Below are 22585 nucleotides of genomic sequence, written 5' to 3'. Positions count from 1 at the left end.
TGAATATTGAATATTGAATAATGCAGAGAGAGAGAGAGAGAAGCTCACGTCGGTTTTGTTCGTCCAGAATGAATTTATTGTTAGCACCATAAGCCACCACAGGTAAAACAAAATACGATGATTGCAAACAGTACGATAATTGCAAGTGCAATATATATGTCAAACTGATTTTAAAATTCCAACCTGACTAGCACAGAACATGGGCAGCAACTGAATTTAAACTGCCTTGAAGACACTGATGATCTTTCAGAAAACTCTTCTGAATTTTCTTTGCTACAATAGCAAAATAGCAACATTGTGTGAAGCCCTTTTCTGAATATCCTGCATGGGTTGAATGGGAAGCAAAGCTGGATTTCTGTAGTGATATAAGGCCCCTTTGCACATTCTGTCAGCAGGACAGAAACATGTCACTAAATGCATAACATTGAGGCTGCTTTAATTCTGTAGCCATAGTACATTCTCAGTTATATTTTGTGGACATGGATTGGTTATTCCCAAATCTGTATGCATGGAAAATGTGTTGTGAGTGAAGATAAATGATAAACATCCATCTGTCTGAACCATATATCCATGAGCTAGAAGAGTATCTTCCCCTGTTGTGGTGCTTATGGACTTGCTGTGAATACCACACAGTAAGATATTCTTCCATTATGCTGCCCCTGTATTTGCAGCACATCACAAACTGTCATATACGTACAGGCCCCTTTCATCATTGAGACTGAAACGGTTTAGCTTGCAAGCTCCTCAGGGCTTATGTTATTCCATATCAGGAGCTCAGGGGTGGAAAGAGAGGCCTCACAACTGAGGCTCCAGCAGTCAGGATTTAGGGTGGTCCTGTGTCCTCCTTTACAGAGGACAGTCCTCTCTTTGAAGGGCTATCTGGTCCAAGTCTGGTTTAATGACCATAGAAAGGGTGAGTGGGGACTTTGAAGTTACTCATCGAGAGCAAATGGAGCAGCCATGCAGATCACCCATTGACAGTTTTCCCCCATCTTGTGAAATGTATTGCGTTTCTACTTATAGTAGTTATTTCAAAACCTGCATCTATACATATAAATTAGCATATGGAAATATGCTAATCTGTCCTCTTTGTTCCTCCTTTTTTGGTGATAAATTTCCTTTTTTGTTGGTTATGTATAAGTGACCGCCCTGGGCACATTACCTCCTACGCCAGATGTGCAGAACCCTTTTCAGCTAGTAGGCCAAATTCCATTTTGGAGAAGCTTTTGAGGGTTGCATTCCAGCAGTGGGTGGGGCCAAAGGCAAAGGAGGCAGACCCAAAAGACCAACAATTCCAGCGTATTATTGCTTAAAGCTCCTACTGCCAGTACTTAAGCCTTAGGAGCAGCATTTCGACCTGCACAAAAACTGCACAAAAGCTGGGTAACCACCAAATGATCAGCGGCCAAGGAAAAGGGCATGGGGCTAGGAGAAGAGGGCATGGCCATCTGGAGAAGCCCAAATTTAAAGCTCTTACTGATCGTAACAATTAAGCCTTAGGAGAGGCATTTCAACGTTTTAGAAGGGGAAAACTGCATGTGAGTCATGAAACCACCAAATGATCAATGCAGGGAAGGAGGTAGGTGAAGGAGGCATGGCTTTCAGGGGAACCCTGGATGGCCAGTTGTGGTTCCACATGTTCCCCCCAAAGGCAAATGTGGCCCCTGGACCAGAGGTTCCCCATCCCTGTCCTACATCATTAGCACTTTGTCCTTACTGTGAGCCTGGCAGTTGGAACTGCAAGAGCTGCATCTAGGCTGAAGCACGAGCCTGCCTGAGTGCTAAAGTCAGCTGACCCCAAGCACTAATCCAGTGCACATGGCTGTATAAATCCCTGCCTTCCTTAATCTGAGGCCTCAGCTAGACCAGGTTATATCCCAGGGCGAACCCCGGGATTGTCCCTGTGTGTCTACGTGACGCACAGGGGATCCCGGGATCAGGGAGGGATCATCCCTCCCTTGCCCCAGGACTTTGGGGCCCCTTTTTCCGTGGTCCCGAGACCATGGAGCACATAGCCCGTTTCCGCTGTTTTACCCAGCTCCATGCAATTACTCGTGTAGAGCCAGGAGCTGCACATCGGGGGTAGGGTGGGGAGAGCAGGGAAAGTAGGTAAAATTAAAAAAAAAACCTTACCTTTGTGCATGAGCTTTCGTGCTCTCCGTCACCTTTAAAAAAAATGGCAGGCGCGACACCTCTCTTCTTGAGGTCATTGTGCCTTACGTGTAAATGAGGGCGAGATCTTGCATTAATCGCAACGCGAGGTCTCCCCTCCTCTCTCCGAGACTTTCAGGTACGTCTAGCTAAGGCCTGAGTCACATCACAAGTGTGAGGATTCTGCCTAGCTACTGCTCCATTTTCCTAACCTTTACTTCTTAGAATCTTGACTTCTGCCTCTTTGACCACATATACCAGTTTCTGGCCCACTTAGCCCTCTGTTACCGCCTTGGATCTTGACATCCGCATTGACTTTCACCACACACTTTCCTCTCACTGCTTTGGCCATTGTTTGCTAGTGTGGAACCCAACTCCTTCCCTATTTTGGGCCACATAACACTTGGACGGAGAGCCAATGGTCAGAGTGCCAACAGAGGGATGTAAACAGTGGGGTCTCACAGGGATCTATATTGGGACCAATGCTTTTCAACTTGTTCATAAATTATCTTGAACTAGGAGTGAACAGAGAAGTGATGTCACCAAATTATTTAGGGTGGTTAAAACAAAGGGGATTGTGAAGAGCTCTATGAGGATCTCTCCAAACTGGGAGAATGGGCATCCAAATGGCAAATACAGTTTGGTATAAGCAATTGTAAAGTGATGCATATCAGGGATATATATATATATATATATATATATATATATATATATATATATCACACACACACACACACTGACTGATGGGTTCTGAGTTAGCAACAACTAACCAAGAAAGAGATCTTAGGGTTGTGGCAGACACCTTGATGCAAATGTGGACCCAGTGTGCGGTTAGTCATGTGTATGCTTATGGTCATGTGCTGAAAGCACACATGGAGTTTGGGCAACGAATTACAACCCTTTGAAAAGCTATGGCTGCAGCTCAGTGCCCAGATCCGACCTGTTCTGAATTCAGTGGACAGTTTCAGCATACACACCACCAGCTCAGTCTGGGGCAGTGCAGGTGGAAGTTAGCATAGGCTGATTAAAAACCACACCTGCCATGGGTTCAAAGTACTTGTCTGCTGTAGATCGCGACAGTTTTGTTGTAAAGATACTGGAGCTCAAGGAAGATTAAGGTTCCAGCGCACCTGCAGGCAAACTCTTTCCTTCTAGTGCATATAATGTGGGATACTAAATAGACAGGGACTCCTGATATGCAATGTTATGTTCTCTTTGGTCTCTACATACTTTTCTTATCTTCAGCTAGATGAAGAAGAAACAATAACTTAGGCTTAAGCTAGCACCAGTTGATCAATATGGTTGTGGGTTATGATTTACAATCCTTTTTTATTATTTACAACTAAAAACATGCCTGTTAATATGATGCAAAGTGTCTGTCTGTCTGTGTGAGATGGACTTGTATGTCACAAGAATACTGTGGCGAGTATACAGAGACACATTTTATATATGAATATTATTTTGAAGGAAATCTCTATGCCACCCTTGAGAAGAAAAAAAACCTTTAAGATGGTGTAGAATAAAATATTTAAAATATCACATTTATTATCATTTATTATTATTATTATTATTATTATTATTATTATTATTATTATTAAATTTATTTCATTTCTATACCACCCATAGCCAAAGCTCTCTGTGTGGTTTACCAATAAATTAAAATTAAATTAAAAAGCAGAGGTAGCAATTCAAAACAACATTGTATCCAGCCTTTCAAGAGCTCTGTCAGTGAGGGCCAGATGCTCAAGTGATAAAGGGCATCAGTGGAAGAGAATAGCTGAAGAGTGCTGCAATTTGTTCTCTACCATCCAAGACCAGAACAGGCTTACATTACAGGAAAGCAGATTTTGACTGAACATCAGGAAAAACTTTGTAATGGTCAAAGCAGTCAGACAATAGAACCAATTACCTGGTGAGGTGGTGGGCTGTTGATGGAGGTATTCAAGCAAAGACTAAACAGCCATCTGTCAGGAATGATTTAAACTGAATTGCTGCTCATAACTTCATAATTATGCTCCTCCAACTCCATCGATTTCATGTTCATTTTCTTAGACATGCTACAATGTGAAGGGAACATATAAAAGACACACACCATATGCAACAAACATGTTAGTAATCATAAAGAAGACAAAAAAGAAATCCCTACAATTATTATTTTAAAATAATAATCATACCATAAAAAAATGTGTCCACAAAAATTAAACTTATTTACGTTTTCTTTGGAAGCTCAGATATCATTAAACATTTCTATTTAAGCATGTTTCGTTTACAGTTATTAATTTTAAAGGCCAAAAAACTACACCCAATCTCCTTACATTTTGTGCACATATAATTCTGCCATGTGGCCCACACAGGGCTGGCGCTGCCATAGAGGCAGCTCAGGCAGCAGCCTAGAGTGCCAAGCAAAGGAGGGCGCCAAACGGCATGCCCGGAAGGGCGCTACGGGGTGTGCTGTTCCAAAGCCGCCGCCCCAGCCGCCCCCCAACCCCAGTGTCCTGGCTTCGAAGCCAGTGCCCGCTTTGAAGCCAGCGACGCTGGGGTTGGGGGGCGGGGGGGGGGCAGCTTCAGTACAGCGTGCCTGCCTAGGGCGCAAAATAGTCTGGCACCGGCCCTGGGCCCACAGGACACAAATTAAGATATTGAGCATCATCACATTGGGGAAAACCACGATTGCTTACCATTGCTTCCCTGCAACGTGTTTGTCCCTCATTACTTCCTCTTTTGAAAGAGGAAGTAAACAATGTGCACATGGCCCATCCAGTGGGCCAATTTGAACCCACTGCTTCTCCTGCACACAGCAGGAGATAGCAGCAACTTCCATCTTTAAAAATAAGTCGGACTTACTAGGGGTTCTTTTTTGTCGTGCGAAGAAAGCTAGAAGGGACAGGAGGTGCATGGGAGGCAGATGACATTGTGAGAGGGACCCATGAAAATCCATGTGTGCCCACGAGTGTGCAATAAAACGCTCGTCCGATGGACCTCTTCATCCTCAAATGGGTTAATAGACCAGCCACCAGACAAGGAGTGATTCATAAGCACAAGGTGACCACATTGGCATAGCTAGCTAATTTTAGATTCTAGACATAATGCCCCTCCATTAGATAACCATGTGTATTACTTTATCTGTAAAGCACCCAACTAGCCTATCTCTTCTCCACACATATACCACCACCATTCCACACTTTGCAACTGGTTCTACATTCCTGATTGCTAGAGCAAAAGAACAAAACAAAACACCTCTTTGCTCACCCTGATTAAAAAACAACAACTCTTAGCACATGCAGATTTGCATTTTAAACTCACTTCAAAGCACCATCAAGACTACAGGGATAAAATAGAGTTTGCTTCTGCTACCCTGAAGTGAAACACATTTACTTGGGAAGAAACACCACCTCCTTAATTCAAAGTGCTGGTTCATACCTTTAAAGCTTTAAATGGTTTGGGACCAAGTTACTTGAAGGATCACCTTCATCCATATCATCCCTTCCTCTTAAGCTCAGAAAGAGAGGCCCTTTGCCCACCCATGAGAGCAATAAGTGGGTGATCACCTGTGAGAGAGCCTTTTCTGCAGTGGCACCACACCTTTGGAACAAGCTGCCATCGGCAGTACTCGATGCCCCATCATTGCAGGGTTTTAAGAAGGCCTTGACAACATTATTGTACTGTGTCCTTCTCGTGATTTGAATACTGTTATTGCCGCTGGTTTTATTGTTGGCTGTTATTGCTATTTTTAATTGTGTTTAACTGTTATTTTTAATTGCTATTTCATTGTGTTTATGTTTTTATTACTTTTAATATTTTAACTGGTTTTATGTATTTTATTATTATAAGCTACCTTGCAAGGGCTTCTGCCCTGAAAGACAGCCAAGAAACGTTTTAAATAATATGGTAAAAAAATAACTCACATCAACTATAAAATGCTATTTGGCCAGGTGCTTTAGGTGGGCACATTTCCCACTGCCTTGTACCCCTGCCACTCCCTGGGCAGTCATTTGGGGTCCCCCATGGCTATGGTAGGGTGACCATATGAAAAGGAGGACAGGGCTCCTGTATCTTTAACAGTTGCATAGAAATTGGGTGGGATAGCTAATACCCAGGAAGACAGAAACAAACTTCAAAGTGATCTTGATAGGCTGGAGTGCTGGGCTGAAAACAACAGGATGAAATTTAATAGGGATAAATGCCAAGTTCTACATTTAGGAAATAGAAACCAAAGGCACAGTTACAAGATGGGGGATACTTGGCTCAGCAATACTACAAATGAGAAGGATCTTGGAATTGTTGTAGATCGCAGGCTGAATATGAGCCAACAGTGTGATATGGCTGCAAGAAAGGCAAATGCCATTTGGGGCTGCATTAATAGAAGTATAGCTTCCAAATCACGTGAGGTACTGGTTCCTCTCTATTCGGCCCTGGTTAGGCCTCATCTAGAGTACTGCGTCCAGTTCTGGGCTCCACAATTCAAGAAGGACGCAGACAAGCTGGAGCGTGTTCAGAGGAGGGCAACCAGGATGATCAGGGGTCTGGAAACAAAGCCCTATGAAGAGAGACTGAAAGAACTGGGCATGTTTAGCCTGGAGAAGAGAAGATTGAGGGGAGACATGATAGCACTCTTCAAATACTTAAAAGGTTGTCACACAGAGGAGGGCCAGGATCTCTTCTCAATCCTCCCAGAGTGCAGGACACGGAATAACGGGCTCAAGTTAAAGGAAGCCAGCTTCCAGCTGGACATCAGGAAAAACTTCCTGACTGTTAGAACAGTGCGACAATGGAACCAGTTACCTAGGGAGGTTGTGGGCTCTCCCACACTAGAGGCCTTCAAGAGGGAGCTGGACAAGCATCTGTCGGGGATGCTTTAGGGTGGATTCCTGCATTGAGCAGGGGGTTGGACTCCATGGCCTTGTAGGCCCCTTCCAACGCTGCTATTCTATGATTCTATGAAAAGAAAATTTCAGCAGGTGTCATTTGTATATGTGGAGAACCTGGTGAAATTCCCTCTTCATCACAACAGTTAAAGTTGCAGGAGCTATACTAGAGTGACCATTTTAAAAGAGGGCAGGGGACCTGAAGCTTTAAATGTTGTGATAAAGAGGAAATTTCACCAGGTTCCCCATATATACAAATGACACCTGCTGAAATCCCCTTTTCAATACAACTGTTAAAGATACAGGAGCCCTGTCCTCCTTTTCATATGGTCACCCTAGGCTATGGGGTCTGAATTTTGGCTTTCAAGTCCAACCCTAACTACACCACCAGGTGACTATTGAAGGAAGTTGCATGTAAGTTCACTCTTTTCTTTTAGGCAACAGATGAATAACTTCTGGGTGTGCAGGCAGGCAGGCAGGCAGGCTGGCCGAACTTTTCGAGGCCTCTCCCTGTTGTACAGACAAACAAGACTCCGCTGTGGACTGAAGGCCCTCCTTGGGACTTCTGGAACTGTGGCCATCGGATGCGTTTCATGCGTGGAATGGATCCCTGGGCGTAGGCACTCTCTTATTAATGAGCATCAGGCTTGGGTTTTGTTTTGTCCCATTTGGTAGATAGCTGCTATTGCAAACAGCTGCATGGCCTGCAAAAGGATTTAGGAGAAGGTCACCACATGTCCACCACGCTCTGGCTTTAAAGGAAGCAGCTGTCCACCAAGTTCCAATATGGAAACAACAGGTGATGTCATTGCTAGTTTTTGAACAGGCTCCAAACTTAACTTAAATCACAGGAAAGAAGGAGGATGGGGGTAACTCGGCCTACAGAGTAGAGTTGGCCAATGTGGGGCTGAGTTAGGGCCAAACGAAATGTTCCATTCCACTAATCACATGTAGCAGGGTTCTCGTGATTGGCTTACTTATTTAAGTGTATGTGCATGCAACCGCGATTTGGACTGGGACTGTGGTGATTCAGGAGCGGGTGATTTAAGTTTCCTCATCCTATTTTCATCCCAAAACTGATTTCCCACCTCCCACACATCAGGGATGGAATTTTGGGATGAAAACAGGATGGGGGAAAGCTTAAATCCCCCCAACTCATAATATCTCAGTCTGAATCAGGGCTGTGCACCCTTACTTTAAAGTAAGTAAGCTGATGAGCAGAACGCTTAGTTCCATTCTCATTGCACCTCCCATCACTTGTCTGGAAGGGAAATATTTGGCAGTTGTCCATTCTTCATTCATAGCGCTGAAGGGGTGCAATGAAGCCAGCACACACACCCTTCCTCAGTTTCTGTACTTCTCCTGAAAGCACATGTAATATAGGATGACCATATGAAGAGGAGTACAGGGCTCCCGTAACTTTAACAGTTGCATAGAAAGGGGAATTTCAGCAGGTGTCATTTGTATGCATGCAGCACCCGGTGAAATTCCCTCTTCATCACAGCAGTTAAAGCTGCAGGAGCTATACTAGAGTGACCAGATACAAAAGAGGGCAGTACTCCTGCAGCTTTAACTGTTGTGATGAAGAGGGAATTTCACCCGGTGCTGCATGCATACAAATGACACCTGCTGAAATTCCCTTTTCTATGTAACTGTTAAAGATACAGGAGCCCTGTCCTCCTTTCCATATGGCCACCCTAGCATATGTCTTGATTCCATCAACCCTTCTGTTGAGCAGACTGCTGCTGCTGTATCAGGCTACCGGATTTGGGAAAAGCTGCCTCCCATCGCCCCAGTGAGCCACGTCTTACCCAGCTGTTTTAAGGGATAAAACAAGAGGAGCGCTCTCCTCCCCAGACACTTCTTGTTTAAATGTCAGTCACAAGAAAAGCCTGCCAAGTCTAGCAGAGTCTACGACTCGGTGGGGGAAACACACACAGGGGCTGGGATGATGCTCCAAGGAGCAAAGGCAGAAGAGCAGCCGAAAGTTGGCAGAAAGACGGCCGTCCTCCTAAATAGTTAGGTTACAAAGTTATCCAAACATCGGAGGAAAGAGAACAGAGCGTGGATTCAGGGAGTCCATAAGGCCTATTGCCAAGAGGTGTTTGGAAAAGGATTAAGGAATCACTCTGTTCTGCGTCGGCTAATGTCAGACTGAACTCTTTAGAGACAGAAATGTCTGATCAGTTCCAGGACAAGCATTGTTAATTGCCCTAAATTGCAAAGACGCAGCAGCAACAGCATATAACATTTAAGACTAGGACTGCCAGCCCATTTTGAGTCTCATGGGACTCAATGCCCATGAGAAGAGGGCCCATAGCTCAGTCACAGAGCACATGTTTTGCATGCAGAAGGCCCCAAGTTCAGTCCCCAGCATTGCTAATTAAGAGGATTTCAAGTAGCCTGGGGGATGTCTACATGCCCTATATACTTGAGGTGGCTGTGCAGTGGCGCTGCGTTGGTTATACGATGCAGCAGCCAACTCACCACCATGGGCTTTCCCCCAAAACCACGCATGTAAAAGTTGCAGACTTACCATGACTTTTTCCTTTGCTCCGAGGTCATCACCATATTTCCACCATCTGTCAGTGGTGACCTCGGTTCGGGTTGAGGCTGGGGGCGTTCCAGGGATGGATTGAGGCCCACGGTAGGTTGCTTGGAGCACAGGAAGGCAGGGCAGAGGGTGTGCTCCACAAGCTGAATGGCTGCTAGAAAGCCCGCACTCTCTCGTCATGGGGATTACCCCGCAGCTGCAAGGCAACGGAGTTTTTAAGGAATGAGCAGACAAAGTGTCACCATAAAGACACCCCCCTGGAGTTCCTTCTGGTCATAGAAGGCAACAGTACTGAGCTTGGAGGACATGACATGCTTCCAGATGAGGCTTTTAATGTACAATGAATCACCATGTCTCAGGCCTTAGCTAGACCTACCAGTTTAGCGGGACGGAGGGGTGAAGATCTCACAATGTTTTTATCGTGAGATCTCCCCCTCTGTTCACACGTGGCCGCGACGACCTCAGAGGGAGAGGCATCGTGCCCGCCATTTTGTTCTTTTTCTTAAAGGAGAAGATGTGCACGAGCGCTCATGCACAAAAGGTAAGGTGGGTGTTTTTTTAAAAAAAATCATTTCCCTGCTCCCCCCACCCTACCCCCAATGGGCACAGTGTGCCTTGTGCGCGGGTCCTGGCTCCTCGCGAGGAACCGGGACAAACTGCAACGCCCAGCCACACATTACACAGTCTCAGTCTCAGCCAAGGACAGCGGAAAAACCGGGCTCAATGGGTAGGGCGAGATCCCGGGGCAAGGGAGGGATCATCCCTCTCTGATCCCGGGATCCCCTGTGCATCATGTGAACGCACAGGGACGATCCCGGGGATCGACCTGGGATTTCGCCCTGTCTATCTATGGCCTCACAATTATATGGAGGTTTCAGACATTGTTGCCACCCCGTTGTGATCCTCCCATGTTTTCCCACTACTACTTCTGTCTTTTTCCTTATTGTAGAAAATCCATTAAGGAAGGAAAGAGCAGAATAGTGTTGCAATCACTTTGCAGGTGTGTATAGGAAAATGAGTGATCGGAGCACAGTGGGAATAGGTCGTAGCTCAATAGTAAAGAGCACCTGCTTTGCTTGCAGAAGTTCGAGGTTCGATCCCTAGCATCTCCAGGTAGGCCTAGGAAAGAATCCTGCCTGAAACTCTGGAGAGTTGCTGCCAGTCAGTGTCACCAATACCAGGTTAAATGGACCAAGGGTCTGACTCGGTATAAGGCAGCTTCCTATGTTCCTAGGTGTTTCCCCGGGGAAGGTGGAGGGAATATTCTCTAGTGCTTGCTGTGCATTTCTGGTTTCAGAGCCAAGTAACAAGCAGGGAAAATCAGACTGGCAAGTTAGCTCTGTTGTGACACTGATTAGATTGTATTTTGAAATTGACTAGATAGGGTTATCTGTTCAGATCCTGTTGTGAAATTGACTATATGAGATTAGGCAAATTTCTCAGGTGAATTTACAGGATTTACAGCCCTATTTGTAACATGTTTACTTGGAAGTAAGATGTGCTGCAATCATCTAGCCATGTACTATAGGCAGTATTTTTTAAAAAATGGTTTTCACAGTTGTGCTATGGTAGAATAGCACAGTTAACATCCAGGGGAAATTAAGAGGGCATCCAGCCTGGTTGTGAAACTGACTAGAGTGGATTATGAAATTGACTAGATTGTTTTCTGCTTATATGTGGTTGTGAAATTGACTAGCAAGTGGGTCTTCTCATGTGAAATTGATGAGATTTGGAGCCTGATTTGCAACTAGGTTTACTCAGACATAACCTTAATTGGAATCCTTTTGCCCTGTGCAGGACAGGCACTCTTTTAATAAACAATGTCTTTTAAAATGCTGCAATTGCACTGTTTCAATAATCTAAAAACACACATCTTTTTTAGTGCTGTGGTGTAATGGCTTAGGTGTTGGACTGGGAGTCAGGAGATCTGGGTTCTAGTCCCCCCTCGGCCATGGAAACCCACTGGGTGACTTTGGACCAGTCACATACTCTCAGCCTAACCTACCTTACAGGGTTGTTGTTGTTGTTGTTGTTGTTGTTGTTGTGGTTGTGGTGAGGATAAAATGGAGAGGAGGATTGTGTATGTCACCTTGGGTTCCTTGGAGGAAAAAAGGTGTGCAATAAATGCAATAACTAAAATAAAAATAAAATAAATGTGCACACAAACACAAACCAGGGTGTTAAAATGGTGCAGTGAAGCACCCGCTTTAAGATGTCAGGGGAAGAATGAGTGTGGCGGCCAGTGATGGAGAGGGAAAAGGGAGAGAAGAATGGCTTTGTCATGCCCACTGTGTGGACAGGACATAAGAATATGCACCACACTCCTGACTTGTGGGTGATCAATTTAGGGTGACCATATGAAAAGGGCTCCTGTATCTTTAACAGTTGTGTAGAAAAGGGAATTTCAGCAAGTGTCATTTGTATGCATGCAGCACCTGGTGAAATTCCTTCTTCATCACAACAGTTAAAGCTGCAGGAGCCCTGTCCTCTTGACCAGATACAAAAGAGGGCAGAGCTCCAGCTTTAACTGTTGTGATGAAGAGGGAATTTCACCAGGTGCTGCATGCATACAAATGACACTGCTGAAATTCCCTTTTCTACACAACTGTTAAAGATACAGGAGCCCAGTCCTCCTTTCCATACGGTCATCCAAAGTCAATTGCAACCGCTTGTAGCTTACAGTGGAAGAGCAATGGTTGGTAGTGCTAGTCGCCCTCTGTCTGGAAACAGCCCAAGAGAAGCACTCAGCATGCCTCTGAACACCAATTGCTAGAGCTGGGGGCGACAGTGGGAAAGGGCTGTTGTGCTGCTTGTAGGCTTCCCAGGGCCATCTGGTTGTCCAGTGTGAGAAATAATATGCTTCATAGAGAGGCCTTTGGCAGAGAAGGCCGGTGAAATACGAAACATTTCTCAGCCTAGGGAGGAACCTTATAATTTACTACTGTATCAGTAGCACCCTCCTGAGGCTATTGTGGTGAAATAGCCCACTGGTTTTCAAACTTTCTCCCTTTAGAGAATCCCACCTTCCATATTAATGAATTATCTGCTGAAGTATCAGAACTTTTGCCATGGGAACATGGATGGAGGTATCTTTTATTTTAAATTTTCAACCTAATCTTTTTCTACATACCCCCAAGTATGCAGGACTTTCTCCCTTATATGTGGGTGTTTTTGGTTCATAACCATACTGGTAGGCATGGGACCTACAATTGTTATTAGATGTAATGTAATAATTATAGCAATGAAGATTATGATGATATAACAAAAAATAACACAACCCCTAAACAACCCAGAGTATCCAGGCTTGGATTTTATTTATTTATTACGTTTTTATACTGCCCAATAGCCGAAGCTCTCTGGGCGGTTCACAAAAATTAAAACCATGAAGAGCATAAAAACAACCAACAAATTTAAAACACAAAAACAAAATACAATATAAAAAGCACAACCAGAATAAAACCACACAACAAAAATTAATATAGGTTAAAATATGAGATTAAAACAGCAAAGTTTAAATTTAAGTTAAATTAGGTGTTAAAATACTGAGAAAATAAAAAGGTCTTCAGCTGGCTACAGAAAGAAAATGTAGGTGCCAAGCGAACCTCTCTGGGGAGCTCATTCCAAAACCGGGGTGCCACAGCAGAGAAAGCCCTCCTCCTAGTAGCCACCTGCCTCACTTCCTTTGGCAGGGCTCACAGAGAAGAACCCCTGTGGATGATCTTAAGGTCCGGGCAGGCACATATCACACGAACAACCTACAAATGGGGTGATCATAGGTTGTTAATTGAAAGCAGAAGTGACGAGTGCATTGGAGGCAGCATGCTCGCTCCAGTTAGATTTTGGCACAATGGCGTTTACATGCAAACTTGGCTTGCTTGTCATAAGCAGATTCTGACGTGCTTGGTATAGTAATTTTCATAGAGTTGTGTTTCATTGTGGTGTTGTGGATTTGCCAGGCTACCATGGGGTTTGCAAGCTATCCCAGATGCTTTGATGACCGAGTGTGTGTGGCATGGACAAAGATGATAAGTTTCACCATGTTGTGCAAAATGTCTCAGATTTAAAGTAGATTTTCAGCAGTAAAATCCGCATGCTTGAGGGAAGGAGAGAGAATAGGAGAGGTTCTTTTCCCAGTGACACAAAGGAGATGAGGATTAGACATGTCCTTCTTACTTGCTCAAGTTGAGCACTGGGTAAATGTTGTTAATCCCGCAGCGATTGTCAATAAGGTACTTACATAGTGCCTGTTGGGGTTTAATCCACAGATACATACGCGAATGGCACAGGAAGGATGGGTGCTTTATAGCACTCAGCAGTTCAGAAAACTTCAAAACAAATGGTGACCCTGTTGGGAAGGGTGCTTGAAAGCAAATAGTATGACACAATTGTTCCTTAATTGCACATGCTCATCTGTGCAGCAATAATGTGTGTGCCATGCACATAGCACACAAACACATTGGGTTGGATCCAAATTAGTCACTCCATAAATGGAAGGACTCCTTCCATTCACAGAACAGACTGAGGACTTCTCTGCATTAAGCAAAAACCCCACAGCCTTATCCGGGCATTGTCTTCTGAAGTCTTCACGGGTTTACAATTGGCACAATACACTCGTTCCCCACCCCACCCCACCATGTTTTTGCTGGTTCTTTCCCCTGTGTTTCATTTATACTGCCAGCAGATGGTGCTGCTATATTGTGTGATTTAGATTTATTACTGCATTTTTGGTGACTTATAAAATGGAGGATTTCTGCTTGAAAACAGAGGTTGATGATGTTATGAAAAGGACCCGTTAACTTCCGTGAGTGAACAATCATGAGCGCATGATAAATGCCTTGTGTAGTGACAGCCAAAGATTCAGAAGAGGCTCCCTGCTGGATGAGTGGAGAAAGCAGTTTTCCTTGATACCCGCTTCCCTCTGCAGGCCTCCACACAGTTTCTCAGGAGGGTCCCCCATCGTTCTGGAGAAAATTGTCAGGATACACGCGAGGAAGATGGAATCTCCCCCTCTTCCTCTGGCATTAGCAGATCTCCACCAGTCATAAATCTAGATCCAACCCAGTCTTAGTAAGATAATGTGTGTTCAACATGAGTACTTCAAGAGATTATAGGGGAATCTGCAATTTTTAGGTATTGAAATTTGCATGAGGCACATGTCAGAGAACCCATGTTCTGCTGTATAATTAATTCTCTTTACAGTCAAGACAAGTTGTTTCACTTCTGTTACAGCTAATTCAAATTTGTGGAAGTGCATGTGGTACAGTCCTCCACAAATTAATGAACCATATCACAAGCCATAAGTAAGAATATTTGTGTTTTTTTAAAAACTCTGCCCATGTCAAGACCTCACTGTTTTCAGAGTAGGAGCATTCCAACACATGTGCATCCTGAGGTAGTCTATCATGATAGGACTGTGCCATATGCAGAGTTGTAGTCTGGCATGGCTTGGTGGATTAGGTTAGATGTTCCTACCTTCCATGTAAGCAGCACGGAAGGGAGGTATGAAAAGTCTTGGGGGAACCCAAGGTTTTCAGAAATATGTACAAATGCTAACATGCTTACAAATAAGGTTATGTGGGGGGGAGCTCAGTGGGAACTGAGCATGGAATGCTGACTGATTTTTGGGGGAGTGGGAGACAGAAAAACAGGAGTAGGAGGAATAAAATGGAGTAGCATGGGAAACAGGATTAGGGTGACCATATGAAAGGGAGGACAGGGCTCCTGTATCTTTAACAGTTGCATAGAAAAGGGGATTTCAGCAGGTGTCATTTGTATATATGGAGAAGGAAAAAAGGAAAGGAACCTCTCGTGCAAGCACTTGAGTCATTGCTGACTCCCACAGGGACGCCTGCTTTCGCTGACGTTTTCTTGGCAGACTTTGTAGCGGGGTGGTTTGCCATTGCCTTCCCCAGTCACAGTTACCTTTCCCCCAGCTAGCTGGGTACTCATTTTGCCAACCTCGGAAGGATGGAAAGCTGAGTTGACCTGAGCCGGCTGCCTGAGAACCAGCTTCCGCTGGGATCAAACTCAGGCCATGGGGAGAGTTTCGGTTGCAGTAACTCCCGCTTACCACTCTGCGCTTACCACTCTACCATTCTACCACTCTCTATGGAGAACCTGATGAAATTCCCTCTTCATCGCCACAGTTAAAGTTGCAGGAGCTATACTAGAGTGACCAGATTTAAAAGAGGGCAGGGCACCTGCAGCTTTAACTGTTGTGACGAAGAGGGAATTTCACCAGGTTCTTCATAAATACAAATGACACCTGCTGAAATTCCCTTTCCAATACAACTGTTAAAGATACAGGAGCCCTGTCCTTCTTTTCATATGGTCACCCCAGACCGCATGAATGGATGGCTGGAACAGCAGTGGCGCCACATATGTAGATGGCCCTGGGTTTTTGAAAAGGTGGCCCACTGCTTTCAGAGCAGCAATTCTAAGGCGGAAATTCTGTGACAAGTTGATCTGTCTTGATGAGTAATCCTTTACTGTTAGGTTTTATTATTGTTTTAAACTCATGTATATCTGGCTCTTGGTTGTTGCTGTTTTTTTAATGTGTTTTGTTTATTGTAATGGCTTTTGCTACACAAATAAACTATTTACTGACTTACACTGCAACGTAGGTTTTACGTTAAAGGTCCTACTTGAGTGCTAGATGCTGGATACCAGTAATAAGGGATATTACATCCATCGTGTTCTGCATGTGAGCTTCGTAGGGGCTGCTGGCTGTCACTGAGTGCTGGATTTCACAGACTTTCAGTTTGATGCAAGAAAGACACTTTTATGAGCAGAAAATTGGGTGCCAAGCGGTGATACTGGGAAGGAAAAGTTTGTCCTTTTGCTGTTCAGCAGCAGTACAAAAGCTGCTCTGGCTTGTCAAACAGCACGTCTGTCAGGACTGAAGCTTCCAGCACATCCTGAACCTGAAGGGAAGTCTGCGGGCGAGAAGCAGGGGGGTTGCTAGGCCTGGACCCAAGGGCCCCCATCCCCAGGTTGATTCCTCAAGGGCCTGGATCTACTCTCCGGAACCCTGAGTGTCTATTGGTGCCAATGAAAGGGGTTTTCTCTTAGCTAAATTGGTGTGTGTGTGTGTGTGTGTGTGTGTGTGTGTGTGATTTTCAAGGGAGGGTGCAGTTGGGTGGGGTAAGGGTTAGCTCTCCCCACGTGCTGCAACAGAGTGCTTTCAGATTAACACTAGGGTGACCAGATACGAAAGAGGGCAGGGCTCCTGCAGCTTTATCTGTTGTGATGTACATTGATGTACATTGATGGTGCTATATAAATAATAATAATAATAATAATAATAATAATAATGATGATGATGATGATGAAAGGTACAGGAGCCCGGTCCTCCTTTCCATATGGTCACCCTAATTAACACTCCGTAGAAATTTTGAAACTCCATTTTGATGCAAATGTCGCCGCATGTGCGTATCTGTGTGAATTGCTCTGAGGGCAGGGGAACTTACCAGCCACTCTCTTTTTTGCATTTCTTCACACCATTACAAATTAATTGTAATTCAAGAGGAACTACTAGGATGATCTGACCCAGTGGGCAAATTCATTGAAGAATTTATTATATTTGAGTTGTTTTGGATGTTAAAATGGTTGGCTTTGCCATCTGTAAAATTTAAAGAAATCCTAGTAGTTATTTCTAAATTTGAATATAAGGATATAAATTAACTTATGCAGATTTGTGTCCCATAATCTTGTAAGTGCCTTGCAACAGCCCTATTGAGGAGTTATCCACTGCCTTTTACAGCCGCCCACCAAATGCATGGGACTACAACTCCCACCATCCCCAACTCCCAACATGGCCACAATGTGAGCTGGTTAGGGGCTCATGGGAGGTTTTTTGTTGTTGTTTCATTTGTTTATTAAGGCTTGTACCCTATACACCAGCTTTTCCCAACCTAGTGCCCTCCAAGTGGCTTGGGCAACAACTCCCAGCATCCCCCAGCCAGCATGGGAGGAGGCTGGGAGCTGTAGTACATGACATTTGGAGGCCACCAGGTTGGGAAAAGCTGCTTTGCTAGCTTTGGGGAAGCAAGAATGCCTTCCCCTACATGCTGCTCTCCAGATGTTTTGGATTACAACTCCCACCATCCTTGACCATTGGCCATGCTGGCTGGGATTGCTGGGAGATATAGTACAAAATGTCTGGAGTGCAACTGTTTGGGGAAGGCTGTGGGAATGCCTGAAACCTAAAAACAGCTTTCACGTCAGGCTTGTTGTCTGGCCTGGGGAATGAAAAGATGGTACTGGCCAGATGTGTACCTTGAGCTTCTTTAAGCAAGTGTTTTATAACACGCTCATTACTGACCACTCACAGATGTTTGCGGATCATTCTGATGACGTTGTCAGCCTCTTGCGTCTCCCACTCCATTTCCCCATTCTAGCGCTAAAAATAAAACCTCAGAAAACCTGACTTTCTGGGAGAAATTGATATTTGACGGATTTTCCGGCCGTGTGCAGGCAAACTTGCGCTATAAAATGCCCACTAGAGGGTGCTGTCCCATCCAACTACATTGAGGCTATGTGGTCGCTGCTCTCTTCCTCGTGTAATTACGGCTCGTTGCAGAAGCAGAAGGTGCAGGAAACAGAGCCGTGGTAAGGGAATGCGATTTTCCCCCATCTGAAGGAGCTCCTTGTGTCAAATCATTACGAATGTGGAATGAAAAGCAGGAAATACCACTTTGAAAGTGGTATATGGAATATGGATTGTGCCCCAATGCTTATCAGTGCACTTCAATACCGCTATAAAGCAGTAGTGTAGATCTAACTGGTGTTGCTATTGCTGTTCCTTATCTTCACCTGGCTTCTCCTTACTTAGGCCCTATCTACACCAGCCCAATAGTCCAGGCTGGTCACAGCTGAGTCCCTGTGCATCCAAATGATGCACAGGGACTCCTGGGAGCAGGGAGGGGATGGGCACGGGTTTTCCCAGGGATCAAGAAACCCTGGGAAAACCTGATTCGTCCTGTGGTATTGGAATTTTCCTGAGACAGAGGGAGGTGTGGGCACCTGTCCCGCCTAGTGCTGCGCTTACCAGAAATGGGCACGGAGCCACATGGTGCGGCTCCGTGCCCCTTAGGAGGAGGGGGTGGCAGCAATTTTGCCACCCCTGAGATGGCAGGGAGGGGGTTGGGGGGCGATTTCAGGTGTTGTTTTTTCTAAACTAACATGTGCAGTGGAGCAGGGCCTCGCGCTTGTGCGACCGGCTCCACTGCTTTAAAAAGAAGAAAAAGAAGGCACCCGTGATGTTCCTGCTTCCTCTTGGGATGTCGTGCACCTCATGTGCATGCTGGGGGAGGCTCTCATGATCAGGATATCGCAAGAGCGTCCTCCCTCCCTTCTGGAACACTGGGAGGTGTAGAAAGAGCCTTAGGGCTTTGCTAGACCTACTGGGTGTTCCGTCGTTGAGGAGCGGTGAAAGTGGATTTCCGTTCAGCCGTGACGCCTCATGATCCACACCTTCCTTCGATTTGTGGCGGAAGTTTGCGCCGGTTGTGCTGCTGCCACCTCGAGCACGGCTGCGCAGCCACACCGGCCTGATTTCCGCGGGGGGGGGGGGGTTCGCTCGCCACACGGTTTGCGCAAGTCCGAAAGACCGCAAACAGCGTAGATCGCTTGCGCAGCTGTCAGCGATGCCGCCGCGGCACCGGCGGCAGCGGCGGCAGTGGCAGTGCCAGCTGAAGTGCTGCTGGTGCTGCTGTGTACCAGCCCCCTCAGGCACCAGCGAGTGCCGTTGTTGAGGGTCAACATTGATGCGGTCACTTCCTGATGGGGGTCGTGGCAGGTGTAATATGACCCAAGGTGCACCCACCCCCAGCAGCACACCAGCCACTTTTCCGGTCCTCCGTTCCTGCGCAAACTGCCACTGTGGGAATAATTAAAAAAAGCCGCTCAGCTGCACTGCCCCAGCTGGCAGACTGGGCGCCAATGGTGGAGGCGGCTTGACCGAAGCCGCTGGCCAGTCCCCTTAGCATGCCTTTTCCTGACCAGTGACCGCAGTGACCTCACATCCTCCCACACCTAACTCCGAATTACCGCGGGCCGGCAGGAAAAGGCGCGCCAGAACTCACTTTTTTAAAGATGGGATAAAGAGGCTTCACTGCAGGATAACGACGGATCCTGGTGAACGTCATCTGGAAGCCTCGACACAACTGCGGAAGGTAACGCACGCTACAGCCTCGTCTAGTAACGCCCTCAGTCTCTGCTACGTATGCAAGTGTAAGTTGGGGGAGGGGGCATGTCAGGGGCGCAACATATTCCTGAAACCCCTTTGCTCAGCCTTTTCGCTGCAATTCACTCTCTGTGCCATTTCCCCCCTGAATAGCACATTTTTTTTGGTTTTTTTAGACTTAATTCCAGATTTAAAGTCCCCCACTCCTTCCTTCCATGGCAGCCTCTCCAGCCCTCCGAAAATGCTACACAGAGACCCTGTTCAGATGACACGCTAAGCCATGGTGGTTAAGCATTTTGAGCCAAACATTATGGCTCAGCGTGGCATGTGAACCATTCCTAACCATGGTGGCTACACAACCATGGTTTGAACATGCTCACTAACCATTTGCTGCAAAAGGTTTAGCGGACTAACCATGGCTTAGTGTGTCAACTGAACAGGCCGAGAGAGTCAGGGAGAGTCAGGGTGTGTGTGTGGAGGCAGGGGGAGAGAGATCCTCAAAAATCAGGTGGAGAGAAGCAAAGCCTTCTTTTTAAGGAAAATCGATCCTTGATTCAACCCATTGTGAAGTGACGTCACATTGCCAGTCAGATATGGCTGCTTGACATCATCATGAAACAAGTCCAGAGTGAGGGCAATGCTCCCTGCCCTCTCTTTGTATGGGCCAGACTTTTGCCTCTCTTCACAGGCACAGGCATCCTGACGAATCACCAGGAAGGTGATTCACAGATTGCAAAAGCTTTTCCAGAAAACACCCCTCCTCTCCTTTTAGTTCACCCCTAGTCTCACACATTTTTGCCTCTCTGGATAGTATACAATATTAATTGTACATAGGCTAGACCCAAAGAAATGAAAGGGTGTTAAGTTAGTTGTGACTAACAAGTCTCATTCATCTCCATGAGTCCACTCTACATTGGATACTACCCACTGCTCCCCCAGTCTTCCTTCACTCCTGAAATTTCACCACCCTGACTTTGCATGTCCAGGGTCTGAGAAAGCCTGGGGTTTGTTTCTCCCTTTGACCCTTTCCCCACTGAACGAATGCCTACAGAGGTCAGCAATCCTGACGCACTCTGAAGGAAACGGTACCTTTCACCCACCTTCTGCCTGGAAAAACCTGAGGTTGGGGATTGGGTGTGTCATAGCAGGTAACCTCCATGGAATTGGGAGGATGCAGAGGCCGAGGCTGGGTGTAACGAGGCAGCCAGACATTCCGCTTCCTGGAGCGGCATTGACACACACCACTTAGCGCAGCCAATGTCAACAGGAGACCTGAGGGAACGAGGCAAAACCAAACACATTGACACTCCTCGGAACAAGAGTCATAAAACCTGCGCAAACCTGAACAAGTGGCACAACAGCCTTTTTATGCTGTCCAAATCAATAACTGGGTCTTGCTGAGAGTGTTTGCCGACACATAAGTGACACGCATCACGGATTGGTTCACTTGGTTTATGGCTCAAAGCCCCATGCTCCTAATGGAGAGGATCAGTCTGGCCTCCTTCTTCCTGAGGCACAGTTTCTATGCGCTCACTAATCAGCCGCCAATCTCAGTACAAAAACAGTACTTCCATGACTGGAGATGTGTGAGCGCAGGAGATGCATAAGCACCTTGCACGTCAAACTGGGTGTGCCTGTCATCTCTGCCCCCAGCAAATATCACATACCCTGGCTTTCCAGTCACAGTAGTGTTTTAAAATGCAGGGCCTTGTTAAAAATGAGAAAATAAAGGCCTATAGGGTTGCAGTCCTATGCATGTTTACTTAGTAAAAAAAGTCCTACATGTCCCAGCTAGCCATACTGGCTGGGGCATGCTGGAATTTGTAGGACATTTTTCTGCCTATACATGCATGTGATTGCTGCTTATGAGCATCTCTGCATGAATGATTGGACACTCGCGGAAGTTTGTGGGTCCTTTCCATGATGCCATAAACCTCCAGCACCTCTCTTGTACTTTCCAAGGATTTCCACGGCTTAATTTGGAATGAGACCCGTTTTCTGTTTCATTGTGAAAAGAGGAAATTGCGCGATAAGATGAGGCAGAGCACAGTGCCATTTTGTGGCTGTATAAATGAAATATATAGAACTCATGGATGAAGAGGGGGAATGGAAGCATGTATAAATGGAACACATTGTGATTGTGCGACAAAAATGGAAGCAGAAAGCCATGGTAAAATTGTGGGATTTTCCCTGGTGTAGAAATGCTCTAAGTCCCCTTTCCTTGTCTCCCTTCTAAACTAGCCTTTCCCAACCTGGCACTCTCTGTATCAGTCGGACTATAAATCCCGTCATCACACAAGCCATTGGCCATGTTAGCTGGGGAGGGTGGGAGTTGTAGTCTAACACATCAGGAGGGCACTGGGCTGGGGAAGACTGTGAAACTGTTTTCATGTGTTTCAGAGAGGGTAGCTAGGAGATGGCAGCTAGGACATAGTCAGTGATATGTGAAGATTCATAAGCAAGGCCACTAAAAAACTAAACATAGTGGCCATCAGTGTTTAAAGTGTAACTATTTTATACCACTCTCTGAAGCTAGAGACTTGGCTGGCTAATTCAGATTAATATGTAAAATTCAGCCCCAACCAGCTGTCCCTTACACTCCTAACTGCCGTCTGGAGACTCTTTCCAGTCCACATGGAAAGTTCCCATGGCCAGAAAGCCTCTTGGGGCCTTCCTAGACGAGGCCTTAGCGCGCCTTCTGTCCCGGCTTCCCTGCTGTGCGTCCAGATGACGCACAGGGGAATCCGGAGACAGGCCGCGCTGAGGCCTTCTCCAACGCGCCATAAGCGAATTCGCTTATGGCGCGCCTTTTCCCCAGCTCCGGCCTGA

General features: G+C 45.9%; 1 protein-coding gene across 1 annotated transcript in view; it reads left to right on the top strand.

Annotated features, from left to right (window-relative positions):
- Nucleotides 1-22585, top strand: part of HNF4A (hepatocyte nuclear factor 4 alpha) — a 106160-nt gene that overhangs the window by 594 nt on the left and 82981 nt on the right. The gene's annotated exons all lie outside the window — the stretch shown is intronic.

The sequence above is a fragment of the Elgaria multicarinata genome, chromosome 1, assembly GCF_023053635.1.
Source record: "Elgaria multicarinata webbii isolate HBS135686 ecotype San Diego chromosome 1, rElgMul1.1.pri, whole genome shotgun sequence".
Taxonomy (NCBI): domain Eukaryota; kingdom Metazoa; phylum Chordata; class Lepidosauria; order Squamata; family Anguidae; genus Elgaria; species Elgaria multicarinata.
The sequence above is the reverse complement of the archived record's forward strand: the minus strand, read 5'-3'. Positions and strand labels throughout refer to the sequence as shown.